The 15,414-nt window shown below is 46.4% G+C and overlaps 1 protein-coding gene across 2 annotated transcripts in view; it reads left to right on the top strand.

Annotated features, from left to right (window-relative positions):
* Window positions 1-15,414, top strand: part of LOC145337177 (uncharacterized) — a 130,088-nt gene that overhangs the window by 1,754 nt on the left and 112,920 nt on the right. The gene's annotated exons all lie outside the window — the stretch shown is intronic.

Raw genomic sequence — 15,414 nt, 5'->3', positions numbered from 1 at the left:
CATGCTGTGTCAGCAGCTGTCAACTTGCATGTTAGCTTTGCCATTCATATCCCTCCCTAACTAAACCCTGAATTCTTCCACCCTGGTTGCTATCTCGGTATGACCCTCATTTTTTTTTACATTAACTCCAAACCTGTATGTCAAACAGTGATTTAATCACTCGTTGCTAGATCTAGCTGGGCCGCTTTAAGAACTGTTGGGCCCTACTGTCCACCACATGGCAGCTCCAGGGTAATCTTCCAGCTTCTCTTCTCAACTATCAACTTTTTAAATCCACCCCTTTTTTTCCACTTTTCCTTCTCATAAGAACATAAGAAATAGGAGCAGGAGTAGGCCATCTCGCCCTTCGAGCCTGCCCCGCCATTCAATAAGATCATGGCTGATCTGAAGTGGATCAGTTCCACTTTCCCGCTTTCTCCCCATAACCCTTAATTCCCTTGTCTGTCAAAAACCTATCTTTCTGTGACTTAAGTATATTTAGCAAGGTAGCCTCCACCACTTCAACGGGCAGAGAATTCTAGAGATTCACCACCCCTTTGAGTGAAGAAGTTCCTCCTCAACTCCGATCTAAACTGCATCCTCCCCCCCCCCCCCCCCCCCCACCTTGAGGCTGTGCCCTCTAGTCCTGCTGTCAAAGAACAACCCAGCATGGGAAACAGGCCCTTCGGCCCAACGAACCCACGCTGCCATTTCAACAGCATTTTCCTACACCTACCTTTCTGAGTGGGAAGAATCTCTCTACCTCTACCCTATCCATCCCTTTCATTATCTTATATGTCTCTATAAGATCCCCCCTCAGCCTTCTAAACTCTAACGAGTACAGACCCAGTCTATTTAATCTCACTTCATAGTCTAACCCCCTCATCTCCGGTATCAGCCTGAAATGGTTTGATTTCTTGCCTCTGCACCATTGCATGTGCATCCCTGAAGGATCCACTCTTAGGGTCTCCTATTGTTCATCTCATGCAATCTCACAGACATTCTTAAAAATTAATTTACAGAATGCAGGCTAAGTCAGTATTTATTGACCATCCCTAATTGCCTTTCAGAAGGTGGTGAATCACTGTAGTCCATGTGATGTAGGTACACCCACTGTGCTGTTAGGTAGGGAATTCCAGGATTTTGACCCAATGCCAGTGAAGAAACAGTGATATATTTCCAAGTCAGGATGGTGAGAGAATTGAAAGGGAAACTCCATGTGGTGGTGTTCCCAAATGTCTGTTGCTCTTGTTCTTCGGTATGGTAGTGGCTATGGGTCTGGAAGGTGTTCCTTAAGGAACCTTGGTTGAATTCCTGCAGTGCATCTTTTAGATGGTTTGCATGGCTGCCACTGTTTGTTGGTAGTGGAGGCATTGAATGTGTGTGGAAGGGGTAGCAATCAACCTTGCCATTGTTGATGTTTGGAACTGAACTCATCACCCTCCTGACTTGTGTCTTGTAGGTGGTGGACAGGCTTTGGGGAGTCGGGAGGTGGGTTACTTGGTGCAGGATTCCTAGCCTTTGACCTGCTATTGTAGCCACAGTATTTATATGGCTAATCCAGTGCAATTTCTAGTTAATAGTAACCCCAGGTGTTGACACTGGGGGATTCAGCAATGGTAATGCCATTGAATGTCAAGAGGATCTAATCATCCCCCAAGGATCAACTCTTGGGGTCTCCTATTCTTCATCTCACGCTATCTCATACACATTCTTAAAAATTAATTTACAGAATGTGGCTGTCGCTGGCCAAGCCAATATTTATTGCCCATCCCTAGTTGCCTTTCAGAAGGTGGTGAATTGCTGCAGTCCATGTGATGTAGGTACACGCACAGTGCTGTTTGGGAGGGAATTCCAGAATCTTGGCCCAGAGTAGATCCTTGGATGATGAAGTTGACCCTTAGCTGGGCTTCCAACAACAAATCCTATCCTCTATGTGCTGTTCCAACACTGTGATGTTGCTCTGCCCTTACTTTAACCCATCTGCTGAAGCAGTCATTTGCGCCTTTGTTGCCTCCAGACCTGCTTTCCTGGCCAGCCTCCCAGCCTCTACTCTCCATTACCAAGTGCCTATCCAAAATTCTGCATGCACTCTCAGTTAGATCAGTGAGGTAGATTCTAGGGAGTACTTTAAATGAGGAAAGAAAGGCAGGGAGGTGCAGGGACAATTTTAAGCACAGGGCTCGGAGCAGAAGCTAGAGGAACTGTTTTACTTTGGGAAGACGACTGGTGAAGGAAGATACCTAGGCCAATCTTTGCCCACTCTTACAGTTATTTAGAATGAAACATTACAAGCGTACACCTCCTAACTCAGCCATATCTCATTTTCATTAAGTGTTTCTTTATATGTGCTCAAGTGAAAGCCCAATCAATGCCCTCAACCTTGTATATATAATTAAATACAATTTTGAATATAATTATCAGGATGTTCAAGAGCGCAGTACTTGTGGAGCACAGGTACATTCACGGGCTGAAGCAGATTACCAGAATAAAGAGGGTTGAGGCCATGAGAGGAACTTGAAAACAAGGATGAATGTTTTAAAATCAAGGTGTTCTTTGACTGGGAACCAGCGTAGGTCAGCAAGCACGGGGGGGGAATACATGAACTGCAAGTTAAAGATGCAGAGTTTTGGATAATTTAGAGTTTATAGAGGGCATCAGTCAGGAATGTGTCAGCGCAGTGGAATCTAGAGGTAAAGCCATGAAGAATGAGGGTTTCATCAGTAGATGAACAGAGATGGTCAAAGATGGGTGGCATAGAGGTAGAAATAGACAGCCTTGGTGATGGTACACCTATAAAGAACAAATTACAGCTCATGAACAAGCCCTTCGGCCCTCCAAGTCTGCACCCACCATGCTGCCCGACTGAACTAAAACCCCCTACCCTTCAGGGGACCATATCTCTCTATTCCCATCCCATGTAATTGTCAAGACCCCTTAAAAGTCATTATTGTATCATTCCACTACCTGCCCAGGCAATGAGTTCCAGGCACCCACCGCCGTCTGTGTTTTTAAAAAAAAGAGAAACTTGCCTCGTCCGTTTCCTTGAAACCTTGCCCCTTGCACCTTAAACCTCTGCCCCCTAGTAATTGATTCTTCCACCCTGGGAAAAAGCTTCTGACTATCCACTCTATCCATTCTCCTCATAATCTTGTAGGCTTCAATCAGGTCACCCCTCAATCTCCATCATTCCAACAAACCAAGTTTCTCTAATCTCTCCTCATAGTTAATACCCTTCAGACACAGGTTTAAGGTGCGGGGAGGAAAGTACAGAAGTGATGTTAGGGGTAAGTTTTTCACTCAGAGGGTGGTGAGTGAATGGAATCGGCTGCCGTCAGTGGTGGTGGAGGCGAACTCGCTGGGGTCTTTTAAAAGACTTCTGGATGAGTATATGGGGTTTTATGGGATTGGGGGTTATAGATAGGAGTTGATGTGATCGGCGCAACTCGTGGGCCGAAGGGCCTGTTTGTGCTGTAGTGTTCTATGTTCTATGTTCTAACATCTTGGTAAATCTTTTCTGTACTCTCTCCAAAGCCTCCACATCTTTCTGGTAGTGTGGCAACCAGAATTGAACACTATGTTCCAAGTGCGGCCTAACTAAGGTTCTATAAAGCTGCAACGTGACTTGCCAATTTTTAAACTCAGTGCCCTAGCTGATGAAGGCAAGCATGCCATATGTTTTCTTGACCGCCTTCTCCACCTGCGTTGCCACTTTCGGTGACCCGTGTACCTGTACACTCGGATCCTCTGCCTAACAATACTCTTAAGGGTTCTGCCATTTACAGTATATTTCTTATCTATATTAGAGCTTCCAAAATGCATTACCTCACATTTGTCTGGATTAAACTCCATCTGCCCTCTCTTCGCCCAAGTCTCCAACTGATCTCTATCCTGCTGTGTCCTCTGATGGTCCTCATTGCTTTCCACAATTCCACCAACCTTTGTGTCATCTGCAAACTTACTTATCAATCCAGTTACAGTTTTCTCAAAATCATTTAAATGTTTTATGTGTTGCAAAGGTCCCAGCACTGGTCCCTGAGGAACGCCACTTGTCACAGCCCTCCATTCAGAAACACATCTTTTCACTGTTTCTGTGTCTTCTATGTCCGAGCCAGTTTTTATCCATCTTGCCAGCTCACCTCTGATCCTGTGCAACTTCACCTTCTGCACCAGTCTGCTATGAAGGACCTTGTCAAAGGCCTTACTGAAGTCCATGTAGACAACATCCACTGTCCTACCCTTAGCGATCATTCTCGAAAAACTTGATCAAGTAAGTGAGACATGAACTCCCCTTCACAAAACCATGTTGCCGCTCGCTAATACATCCAGTTATTTCCAAGTGGGAGTAAATCCTGACTTGAAGAATCCTGTCCAATAATTTCCCTACCACTGACATAAGGCTCACTGGCCTGTAATTACCTTGATTGTCCTTGCTACCCTTCTTACACAAAGGAATAACGTTGGCTATTCTCCAATCTTTTGGGACCTCTCCTGTAGCCTGAGGATATGACAATTTCTCTGAGCCCCAGCAATTTCCTCCCTTGCCTCTAAGTATTCTGGGGTACATCCCATCAGGCCCTGGGGACTTGTCTACCTGAGTATTTGGGTTCTTGAGAAACAATATCTCTCTTTTGATCTCAACATGACCCAAACTATCTACGTACCCTTCTCCAGACTCCTCATCCAACAAGCTCTTCTCTTTGGTGAATACTGATGCAAAGTACTCATTTAATACCTGACCCATTTCCTCGGGCTCCACGCATAGATTCCCTCCCCTGCCCTTGAGTGGGCCAACCCACTCCTTCTATACCCTCTTGCTCTTTAAGTCCCAAGGCTTTTTATACATATATAATCTTGCTGGCCAATGACTTTTCGTGACCTCTTTTAGCCCTCCTTACTTAATTTTCTTTCTACTTTCCTTGTGTTCCACACTTGCTTCATGTGTTCCCAGCCTCCTAGCCTTGACAAATTCTTCCTTTTTCTCTTTGACTAGACTCTCAATATCTCTTATTCAAGGTTCCTGGAACTTGCCTTAATTATCCTTCATCCTTACAGGAATGTGCTGGTCCTGAATCCCTATCAACTTACACTTGAAAGCCTCCCACATGCCAGATGTTGATTTGCCCTCAAACATCTGCCCCCAATCTACATTCTTCAGTTCCTGCCTAATATTGTTGTAATTAGCCTTCCCCCAGTTTAGCACCTTCACTTGAGGACTGCACTTTATCCATCAGTACCTCAAAGCTTACTGAATTGCAGTCGCTGTTCCTGAACTGCTCCCCTGCTGAAACATCGACTACCTGGCCAGGCTCATTCCCACCACAACAACCCTGTTACTTTTACACTTTGCCAAAATCTGCCTACATATCTGTTCCTCAATCTCCCACTGGCTATAGTAACCTGGAACATTGTGACTACATCCTATTCTTGAGTTCGACCCATATTGTCTTGTTGTATGAGCCCTCCGAGGTATCCTCCTGGAATACAGCTCTGATATTCTCCTAAACCAATAGTACAATCCTCACCCTCTTTTACATCTCCCTTTATTCTGCCTGAAACATCTGTATCCTGGATCGTTAAGCTGCCAATCCTGTCCTTCCCTTAACCAAGTCTCTGTAATGGCAACAACATCGTAGTTCCAAATGCTAATCCAAGCTCTAAATTCATCTGCCTTACCTGTTACCCTTCTTGCAACAAAATAAATGCACTTCAATCCATGAGATCCTCTTTGAGCAGCCACACCTGTCTGCTCTTGCTCTGAGTCTTACTGGCCCTACTCTCTCATTCCCCTTTAGTTAATTCATCTTTGCTTTGGTTCCCACCCCACCATTCCAAACTAGTTTAAATCCTCCCATGTGACACCAACAAACCTCCCAGCCAGAATATTTATGCCCCTCCAGTTTTGATGCAACCCATCCTTGGTACAGGGACATAAGACATAGGAGCAGGAGTAGGCCATCTAGCCCTTCGAGCCTGCCCCGCCATTCGATAAGATCATGGCTGATCTGTCGTGGCTCAGTTCCACATTCCCGCCCTCTCCCCATAACCCTTAATCCCCTCTCTTATCAAAAACCCATCAACCCGCGTCTTAAAAATATTTAGCGAGGTAGCCTCCACCACTTCAACGGGCAGAGAATTCCAGAGATTCACCACCCTTTGAGTGAAGAAGTTCCTCCTCAACTCTGTTCTAAACCGCCCGCCCCCTTTATCTTGAGGCTGTGCGCCCTAGTCCTACTATCCTTTCTGAGCGGGAAGAGTCTCTCCACCTCTATCCTACAAGGCTGTGTCCTCAGCCCCGTACTATACTCCTTAAACACCTCTGGCTGTGGCCAAATTCCCCTCCAACTTGATTTTCAGGTTTGCTGATGACACTAATCGTAGTGGGTCGGATCCCAAACAATGATGAGACAGAGTACAGGAATGAGATAGAGAATGTGGTGAACTGGTGCAGCGACAATAATCTCTCCCTTCATATCAGTAAAACAAAGGAGATAGTCATCAATTTCAGGAAGGGTAGTAGAGGACATACCCCTGTCTAAAACAATGATAATGCAGTGGAAATGGTCAAGGGCTTCAGGTTTCAGAGAAAAGGTCACTGCTAGGCATAGTCTATCGCCCATGAAATAATGACATTATGGCATGGTGAGAAATAAACAAAAATAACTCATGCATGTAAAACTGATATGGCAATTATCATGAGGGAATTTTAATCACGTCAACCGGTCAAACTAGGTCGGTCAAGGCAGCCTTGAAGAGGAGTTCATAGAATGTATCTGCAATGGCTTCCTTGAACAGTATGCAATGGAACCTAGGGTAAAGAGGTAATGCTAGGCAAGCTAAATGGGGCTAAAGATAGACAAGTCACCTGGCCTTGACGGAACGCATTTCGGGGTACTAAAAGAGATGGCAGGGAAATAGCAAATGAACTAGTGGTAATTTACCAAAATTCACTGGACTCTGGAGTGGTTCCCGCAGATTGGAAAACAGCAAATGTGGCGCCACTGTTTAAAAAACAAGGCAGACAAAAAGCAGGTAGCTATAGGCCGGTTAACTTCTGAACTAGGGAAAATGCTTGATTCTATCATCAAGGAAGAAACAGCGAGGCATCTGGATATAAATTGTCCCATTGGTAAAATGCAGCATAGGTTCATGAAGGGCAGGTCATGTTTGAATAATTTAGTGGAATTTTTTGAGAACATTACATTGCAGTGGACAATGGAGAACCCGTGGATGTGGTGTATCTGGATTTCCTGAAGGCATTTGACAAGGTGCCGCACTGAAGACTGCTACATGAGATAAAAGTGCGTGGTGTTATGTGTAATGTATTAGCATGGATAGAGTATTGGTTAACTAACAGAAAGCAAAGAGTGGGGATAAATGGGTGTTCTTCTGGTTGACAATCAGTGACTAGTGGTGTGCCTCAGGGGTCAGTGTTGGGACTGCAATTGTTTACGATTTACATAGACGATTTGGAGTTGGGGACCAAGTGTATTGTGTCAAAATTCACAGATGACACTAAGATGACTGGCAGAGCAAAATATGCAGAGGACACAAAGTCTGCGAAGGATATAGACAGTCTAAGCGAGTGAGCAACAGTCTGGCTGATGGAGTACAATGTTGGTAAATGTGAGGTCATCCATTTTAATAGGAACAGCAGTATTATTTAAATATTAAAAAATTGCAGCATGCTGCTGTGCAGAGGGACCTGGGCGTCCTTGTACAGGAATCTCAAGGAGTTGGTTTGCAGGTGCTGCAGGTAATTAAGAAGGCAAATGAAATTTTGTCCTTCACTTCTAGAGGGATGGAATTTAAAAACAGCAAGGTTTTGTTGCAGCTGTATAAGGTGCCAGTGAGGCCACAACTGGAGTACTGTTTTCCTGAGTTTTGGTCTCCTTACTTGAGAAAGGATATATTGGCACTAAAGGGGGTGCGGAAGAGATTCACTAGATTGATTCCGGAGCTGAGAGGTTTGGCTTATGTCCACCTGCCCCAGAAGAGATCCCAATGTCCAGATGTCTGAAACCTTCCCTCCTATACCAGCTGTTTAACCACATGTTTCTTATTTCTAGCCTCACTGGCATGTAGCGCAGGGAGTAATCCTGAGATTACAACCCTAAAGGCTCTGCTTTTTAACTTTCTACCTAACTCTAATCTGCTGCTGCAGGATCTCATCACTATGTTAGTACCAATATGTACAAAGACCTCTGGCTGTTCACCCTCCCTCTTTTAGAATGCTTTCTGCCCATTCAGAGAGATCCTGGCACCACAGAGGAGGCATAACATCCAGGAGTCTTTCATATTCACAAAAGTGCCTATCTGCATCCATGATTATAGAGTCCCCCATAACTGAGGTTTAATGTTCTCTGCAGGAGCAACTGTGCCCCTAAACCTGTGAACAAACTGATTTAACCACAGTCTGTTAGCAAGCCGACAGATTGAAACAGTACAGTGGCAATTGAATTTGGAGCAGGATGTAAAAGCATGGCTGTGGTCTTTCCAATATTCAGTTGGAGGAACTTTTTGCTCAGTTTGGATGTTGGATACGCAATCTCTGATAAGTTAGCTGGAGTCCTGAGAGATGATGGTGAGGTGGAGCTGTGTATCATCAGCCTAAATGTGAAAACTGCTTTCAGATGATGAAAGCAAAGGGCAGCAAGTTGTTGTTCATCCATCGTCATCGATGAGGACCTCGACACCATTAGTCATTTTGAGGCTGGTTGCGGTGTGTCCGAAGGTGACTGATGAGGCCAATTCAGGCACGGAATGTCCTGGCGCGTATTGGACAGACTTATGTAGACACTGAAGTTGTTGTGCTGGTGGCTGTGGGTTTGCGCAGCTCACACTTAAGTTGTGCTTCAGCAATACACCTTGTTTTGTGAGCTTGACAGTCTTTGTGGGTGAGGCAGCGCCAAGTAGGGCAGTTTTGTGCCACCATTTCCCAGGTGGTCGTGTCAATGTCAAGCGACTTCAGGGAGGCCTTGAGTGTGTCTTTGAAACGTTTCTTCTGCCCTCCATGCGAGCGTCTTCCAGCAGAGAGTTCCCCAAAAAGGAGCTGCTTGGTTATGCGCTCGTCTGACGTACGGATGACATGACCTGCCCACGGGGTCTGTGCTCTCATCAGCAGTGTGTGGACTAATGGTAGACTTGCTGTAGAGAGAACTTCAATGTCTGGTACTTTGTCTTGCCATTGGATGCGTAATATTCTGTGAAGACAAGTCATGTGGAAATGATTGAGCTGTCTTGCCTGCCTTCGATACACAGCCCACGTTTCATAGGCATGTAAGAGAGTAGTGAGTACCGCGGCGCTGTAGACCTTCAGTTTTGTTGCTGGGCTGATTCCTTGACGTTCCCATACAGTGGAGTGCAGTCTACCGAAAGCAGAACTTGCCTTTGCTATTCTGCAGTTAACTTCTGTATCAATAGTCACTGCTTGGGAGCGGGTGCTGCCAAGATAAGTGAACTGGTCCACTGTCTTTGATTCAGCCCTTTGATTGTGATTATGGGTTCTGTGTATGATGCATGAGGAGCAGGCTGGTACATGACTTCAGTCTTTTTAATGTTAATGGTGAGTCCAAAGTTGTTCCAAGCTGTGGAAAATTTGTCCGTACTGACTTGCATCTCCTGGCTCTGAGCCAGTGTACAGGGCACAGTCATCAGCAAAGAGGAAATCTCTCAGAACAGTCTGCTTCACTTTGGTAATAGCTTGAAGTCTCCTCAGGTTGAAGAACTTCCCATTCACTCTGTATTTGAGGCTGATTCCAGCAACACTGTCTTGGAAGGCATCATTCAGCATGGCAGTAAACATCATGTTGAACAGTGTGGGTGCGAACATACAGCCCTGTTTGACACCATTGGTGGCTAGGAATGCCTCAGAGGATTCTCCACCATCCAGTACTCTGGCCATCATGGAACTGCTGTACCATCTGAATGAATTTGGGGGGGCAGCCAAACTTTGACATAATCCTCCACAGGCCTTGTCAGCTTACAGTGTCAAAGGCTTTCGCGTGGTCAAGGGTTGTGTAGAGCTCACGATGCTGCTCCTGACACTTCTCCTGAAGTTGGCGCGCAGCAAAAATCCTGTTAGTAGTCCCACGACCTTTGCGGAAGCCACACTGTGACTCTGGAAGCAGGCCCAGCTCCAGATAAGTGACCAGACCATTTTATGGACTCTTGCAAGGGTTTTTCCTGTGATGGAGAGCAGCGAGATTCCTCGGTTGTCGCATACTTGCTGATTGCCCTTCCTCTTGTAGAGGTGTCCGATGGAAGCATCTTTAAGTTCCTGAGGAATGGATCCTTGCTTCCAGAAGGACAGGAACAACTCAGTGAGCTTCTCGATAAGTGCAGGACCAGCAACTTTATAGATCTCTGCAGGTATGGCATCTGCCCCTAGGACTTTGCCGCAGGATAGCTGGCTGACAGCTTTTGTGACTTTGGCTACTACCGGTGGGTCATCCATGGCGCTGTTGATATCAACCTGGGGAATCCTGACTATTGCCTCATCGTTAATAGATGACGGTCAGTTGAGGACAGCCTCAAAGTGTCCAGCCCATCTCTGCAGGACCTGAGCCCTCTCCGTATTGAGAGTTGTACCATCTGTATTCAGGAGGGGGGAACTCCCGAGAGATTGAGGACCATAGTGTTGAGGGCTTCATAGAACCATTTCAAGTCGTTTCTGTCAGCGTATCCCTGTATTTCATCTGCCTTGGCACTCAGCCAGGCATCCTGCATTTTACGCAGTTTATTCTGGACTGTCCCGCGAGTACTGGTAAAAGCATTTTTCTTGGCAGCTGATGATGGGTCGTTCTGACAGGCCCGATGAAGACGGTGCTTTTCAACAAGTAGAGCCTATATCTTCTCCTCATTCTCATCAAACCAGTCATGCTGCTTGCGGATGGAGGGCCCGAGTGTCTTCAGCGTAGTTGTATGGACAGCATCCCTGAAGCGTTCCCAGTCGTCCTCAGCGGTGCCCGTGAGGTGCAGGTCAGCAAGCTTGATTTCTAAGTCTTTAGCCAGTGCTGAAGCAATGCTGGGGTTCTTTAGCTTGGCCGCATTGATTCTTTTCGTAACCTTGCTTCCTTGTGGTCGCCTCTTGGGTCTGATGTGGAGCATCATTTTGGAGACGATGAGCCTGTGATCCGTCCGGCAGTCAGCACCACACGTGGCCTTGGTCACTCTGACATCCTGCCTGTCTTTTCTCCTGACAATGACATAGTCGATAAGATGCCAATGCTTAGAGCGGGGGTGCATCCAGGAGGTCTTGTTACGGGTAGGCAGACGGAAGGTTGTGTTGGTGATGAGAAGGTCGTGTGCTGCACAAGTCTTCATTAAGAGTAGGCCGTTACTGTTACATTTGCCCACTCCATGCCTCCCAGTGACTCCCTGCCAGATTGCAGAGTCACACCCTACTCTTGCATTGAAATCGCCAAACAAGATCAGCTTGTCGGTACTGCTCGCTGCTGATAGAAGGGCATCTAGTTCCTCGTAGAATTTGTCTTTTGCCTTGCCTGGGTTGTTCATTGTGGGGGCATAGGCGCTGATCAGGGTGGCTTGACCGCTTTTCTGTAGTGGAAGCTGTAATGTCATAAGCCAGTCGTTCACACCCTTGGGTAAACTATCAAGTTTCCGAACAAGGTGACTCCTGACGGCAAATTCAACTCCAGCATCATGACCCTCATCGCTGCCACGACCGCTCCAGAAAAAAAGTGTATCCACCTCCGGTTTCAGTCAACTGACCTATGCTGGCAAGAAAAGTTTCGCTCAGGGCTGCAATGTCAACGTTGCATCTTGCAAGCTCTTTGGCAACTAAGGCTGTTCTCTCTGGTCTGTCTGCTGTAGGGTTGTCAAAAGCGTGCGCACATTCCAAGTGCCAATGGTGTCACCTTGTGTTTTATTTTGTTTGTTCGACCGCAAGATGGGATCCCCGCCAGCCACGGTAAACTGGCCAGGGTGTAGTGAAGCAGGCAAGGTTTAGGGCACCTTTTCTAGCCCCTTCTTTATTCTATGGAGGTGAGCAGTGCGTTCCTGAAGTGGACTGCTCAGTCGCCCAGGTAGACACTGAGTTTCACTGCTGCTTTGGTCAGCGGAAAACGACCATTAGACCTGAGCTGCCTGTGTGCAGGTCCGTGACTACAGCTCCCAATGTATCCACACCTGATCCATCGCTCGCCCATTGCCACAGGACTTCAAGGGTTGAACAGGACACTGATGATGGTGTCGAAACTAGCACTTGATTTGGATTAAAGTGAGGGAGAGTCACCAGTGTCAGCCTCACTCTCTCTTCCCAATTCCCATCTAGATCCAGTGGCAAGACAAGAGTCAAGCCGGCTGGAAGTGGGACTAGGTGCAGTGGATGACCAGGACGTCTTCTGTGTCTTGTCCTGCTCTTCGCGTTCCACGACACTTGCAGAGACCGCCTTCTTGACCGTCGGACCTTCCATTGGTCTTGTCCACTCAATCTGCCGGACTCTGTCTTCACATGGTGGGATAGACATCTCCCTAACTCACCGAGGGTTGAGACCCATCGGCTACCCTCACCTGGTTCAGCTGGTTTGTCGAGGCCGTTGCCCGGGGTGTGGTCGCTGTCGCGTGCAAATAGCTACGGGGAGCCACAGGTGAGAACTGAGTGCCAGGTGGGGACAAAGGATGGACAAATCGCCCTGAAAGGACTGACGTGTTCCCCCACCAAAGGTACTACCCCTCCCTGACACCCCACGCGCGCTCGGGCGGCAAGAAGATGAGAAAGAAGAGGAGGCTAGTGGTAAACCCTGGGAGGGCACTGAGGTGAGCAGGGTGGGAAGCCATTGCAAGTGCTTACTGGCAATGATAGATAAGAATGGAACCAGGAGAGAGCAGCTGGAAGACAGTGAAGAGATACTGGAGCAAGATGTGGTCAATCAGGTCAAAGGCTGACCTGATTGAGGAGGGAGAGTTTGCTTTGGTCATTGTTATGTAGGATGCTATTTGTGACTTTGAGCTCCTAGTGCTATACTGGGTAGAAACCTGATTCGAAGATATCGAACATGAAGTTCTAGGACAGCTGGTCATACAATGTGGATGTGAAAGTACACTCAAGGTCTTTGGAGATGAATGGGAAGTTAGAGTTAGTTGATCTTGCATTGGTTCGTGAATCAAAGTTTCACTTGTTTCACATCAATTTCAATCTAAGGGATAGAAACTGGGGTAAAGGCAACGGAGGCCTCTTTAGCGGATAGCTTCAGGTTAAAAGGAAATACAACTTGATTTTTTTTATTATTATTATGTATTGTATACAGTGCAGAGTATTGTTCTTGTGCACTATACAAACAAAGCATATTGTTCATAGAGAAGGAAAGGAGAACAAAGTACAATACAGCACAGGAATAGGCCCTTCGGCCCTCCGAGCCTGCGCTGCTCATGCACCTAACTAGACCATTTGTTTGTGTCCCTCCTATTCCCAGTCTGTTCATTTGGCTTTCTAGATAAGTCCTAAACGATCCCAGCATGTCCGCCTCAACCACCTTGCTTGGCAGTGCATTCCAGACCCCCACCACCCTCTGTGTAAAATATGTCCCTCTGATATCTGTGTTGAATCTTGCCTCCCTCACCTTGAACCTGTGACCCCTTGTGTTCGTCACCTCTGACCTGGGGAGAAAGCTTCCCACTGTTCACCCTATCTATGCCCTTCATAATTTTATACACCTCTATTAGGTCTCCCCTCATCCTCCGTCTTTCCAGGGAGAACAACCCCAGTTTACCCAATCTCTCCTCATAGCTAAGACCCTCCATACCAGGCAACATCCTGGTAAACCTTTTCTGTACTCTCTTCAAAGCCTCCACGTCCTTCTGGTAGTGTGGCAACCAGAACTGGATGCAGTATTCCAAATGTGGCCTAACCAATGTTCTATATTGCTGCAACATCATATGCCAACTTTTATACTCTATGCCCCGTCCAATAAAGCCAAGCGTACCATATGCCTTCTTCACCACCCTCTCCATCTGTGCTGTGACCTTCAAGGATCTGTGGACCTGCACACCCAGGTCCCTCTGTGTGTCTATACTCCTGATGGTTCTGCCATTTACTGTATAGCTTCCCCCTACATCAGATCTACCGAAATGCATCACTTTGCATTTATCTGGATTAAATTCCATCTGCCATTTCTCCACTCAATTTTCCACCCTATCTGTATCCTGCTGTTCTCTGACAATGTTCATCACTATCTGCAACTCCAGCAATTTTTGTGTCATTCACAAACTTACTGATCACACAGCTACATCTTCTTCCAAATCATTTATATATTATCACAAACAGCAGAGGTCCCAGTACAGAGCCCTGCGGAACACCATTAGCCACAGACCTCCAACCAGAAAAAGACCCCTCCACTGCTACCTCTGTCTTCTATGGCCAAGCCAGTTCTCCACCCATCTAGCTAGGTCATCTTTTATCCTGTGAGGTTTAACCTTTTGCACCAGTCTGCCATGAGGGATCTTGTCAAACACTTTCCTAAAATCCATATAGACGACATCCACAGCCCTTCCCTCGTCAATCATTGTTGTCACCTCCTCAAAAAAACTCAACCAGATTTGTGAGGCACGACCTTCCTTGTACAAAACCACGCTGTCTATCGCTAATGAGATTATTCAGTTCTAAATGTGCATATATCCTCTCTAAGAATCTTCTCCAACAATTCCCCTACCACGGACGTTAGGCTCACCGGCCTATAATTACCCAGGTTATCCTTGCTACCCTTAAATAACAGGACCACATTTGCTATCCTCCAATCCTCTGGGACCTCATCTGTGTCCAGTGAAGAGACAAAGATTTCTGTTAGAGGCCCAGCAATTTCATCTCTTGTCTCCCTGAGCAGTCTAGGATAGATGTCATCAGGCCCTGGGGATTTGTCTGTCTTGTTGCAGAATGTTGTGTTACAGTCATAGCTAGGATATAGAAAAAAGATTGACTTAATATAGGGTAAGCCCTTTCAAAATTCTGATGGCAGCAGGGAAGAAGTCGTTCTTGAGTCAGTTGGTACGTGACCTCAGACTTTTGTATCTTTTTCCCAATGAAAGAAGGTGGGAGAGAATGTCGGGGGTGCATGGGATCCTTAATTATGCTGGCTGCTTTTCCGAGACAGCAGGAAGTGTAGACAGAGTCAATGGATGGGAGGCTGGTTTGTGTGACGGACTGGACTTTGTTCACAACCATTTGTAGTTTCTTGCAGTCTCAGTCAGCACAAGAGCCGTACCAAGCTGTGAAAGGGTGCTTTCTTTGGTGTATCTGTAAAAGTTGGTGAACTTTTACAGATACACCAAACATGCCGGTTTGGTGTACATACAGATACAGTGAACATGCCGAATTTTCTTAGCTTCCTGAGGAAGTAGAGGTATTGGTGGGCTTTCTTAACTATTGCTTTGGCGTGGAGGGACCAAGCGGGGTTGTTGGTGATCTGGACAGAACAT

Source organism: Carcharhinus amblyrhynchos, unplaced genomic scaffold, assembly GCF_965287045.1.
Source record: "Carcharhinus amblyrhynchos unplaced genomic scaffold, sCarAmb.v2.hapA scaffold_44, whole genome shotgun sequence".
NCBI lineage: Eukaryota > Metazoa > Chordata > Chondrichthyes > Carcharhiniformes > Carcharhinidae > Carcharhinus > Carcharhinus amblyrhynchos.
This window is presented reverse-complemented; position numbering and strand designations above follow the sequence as displayed.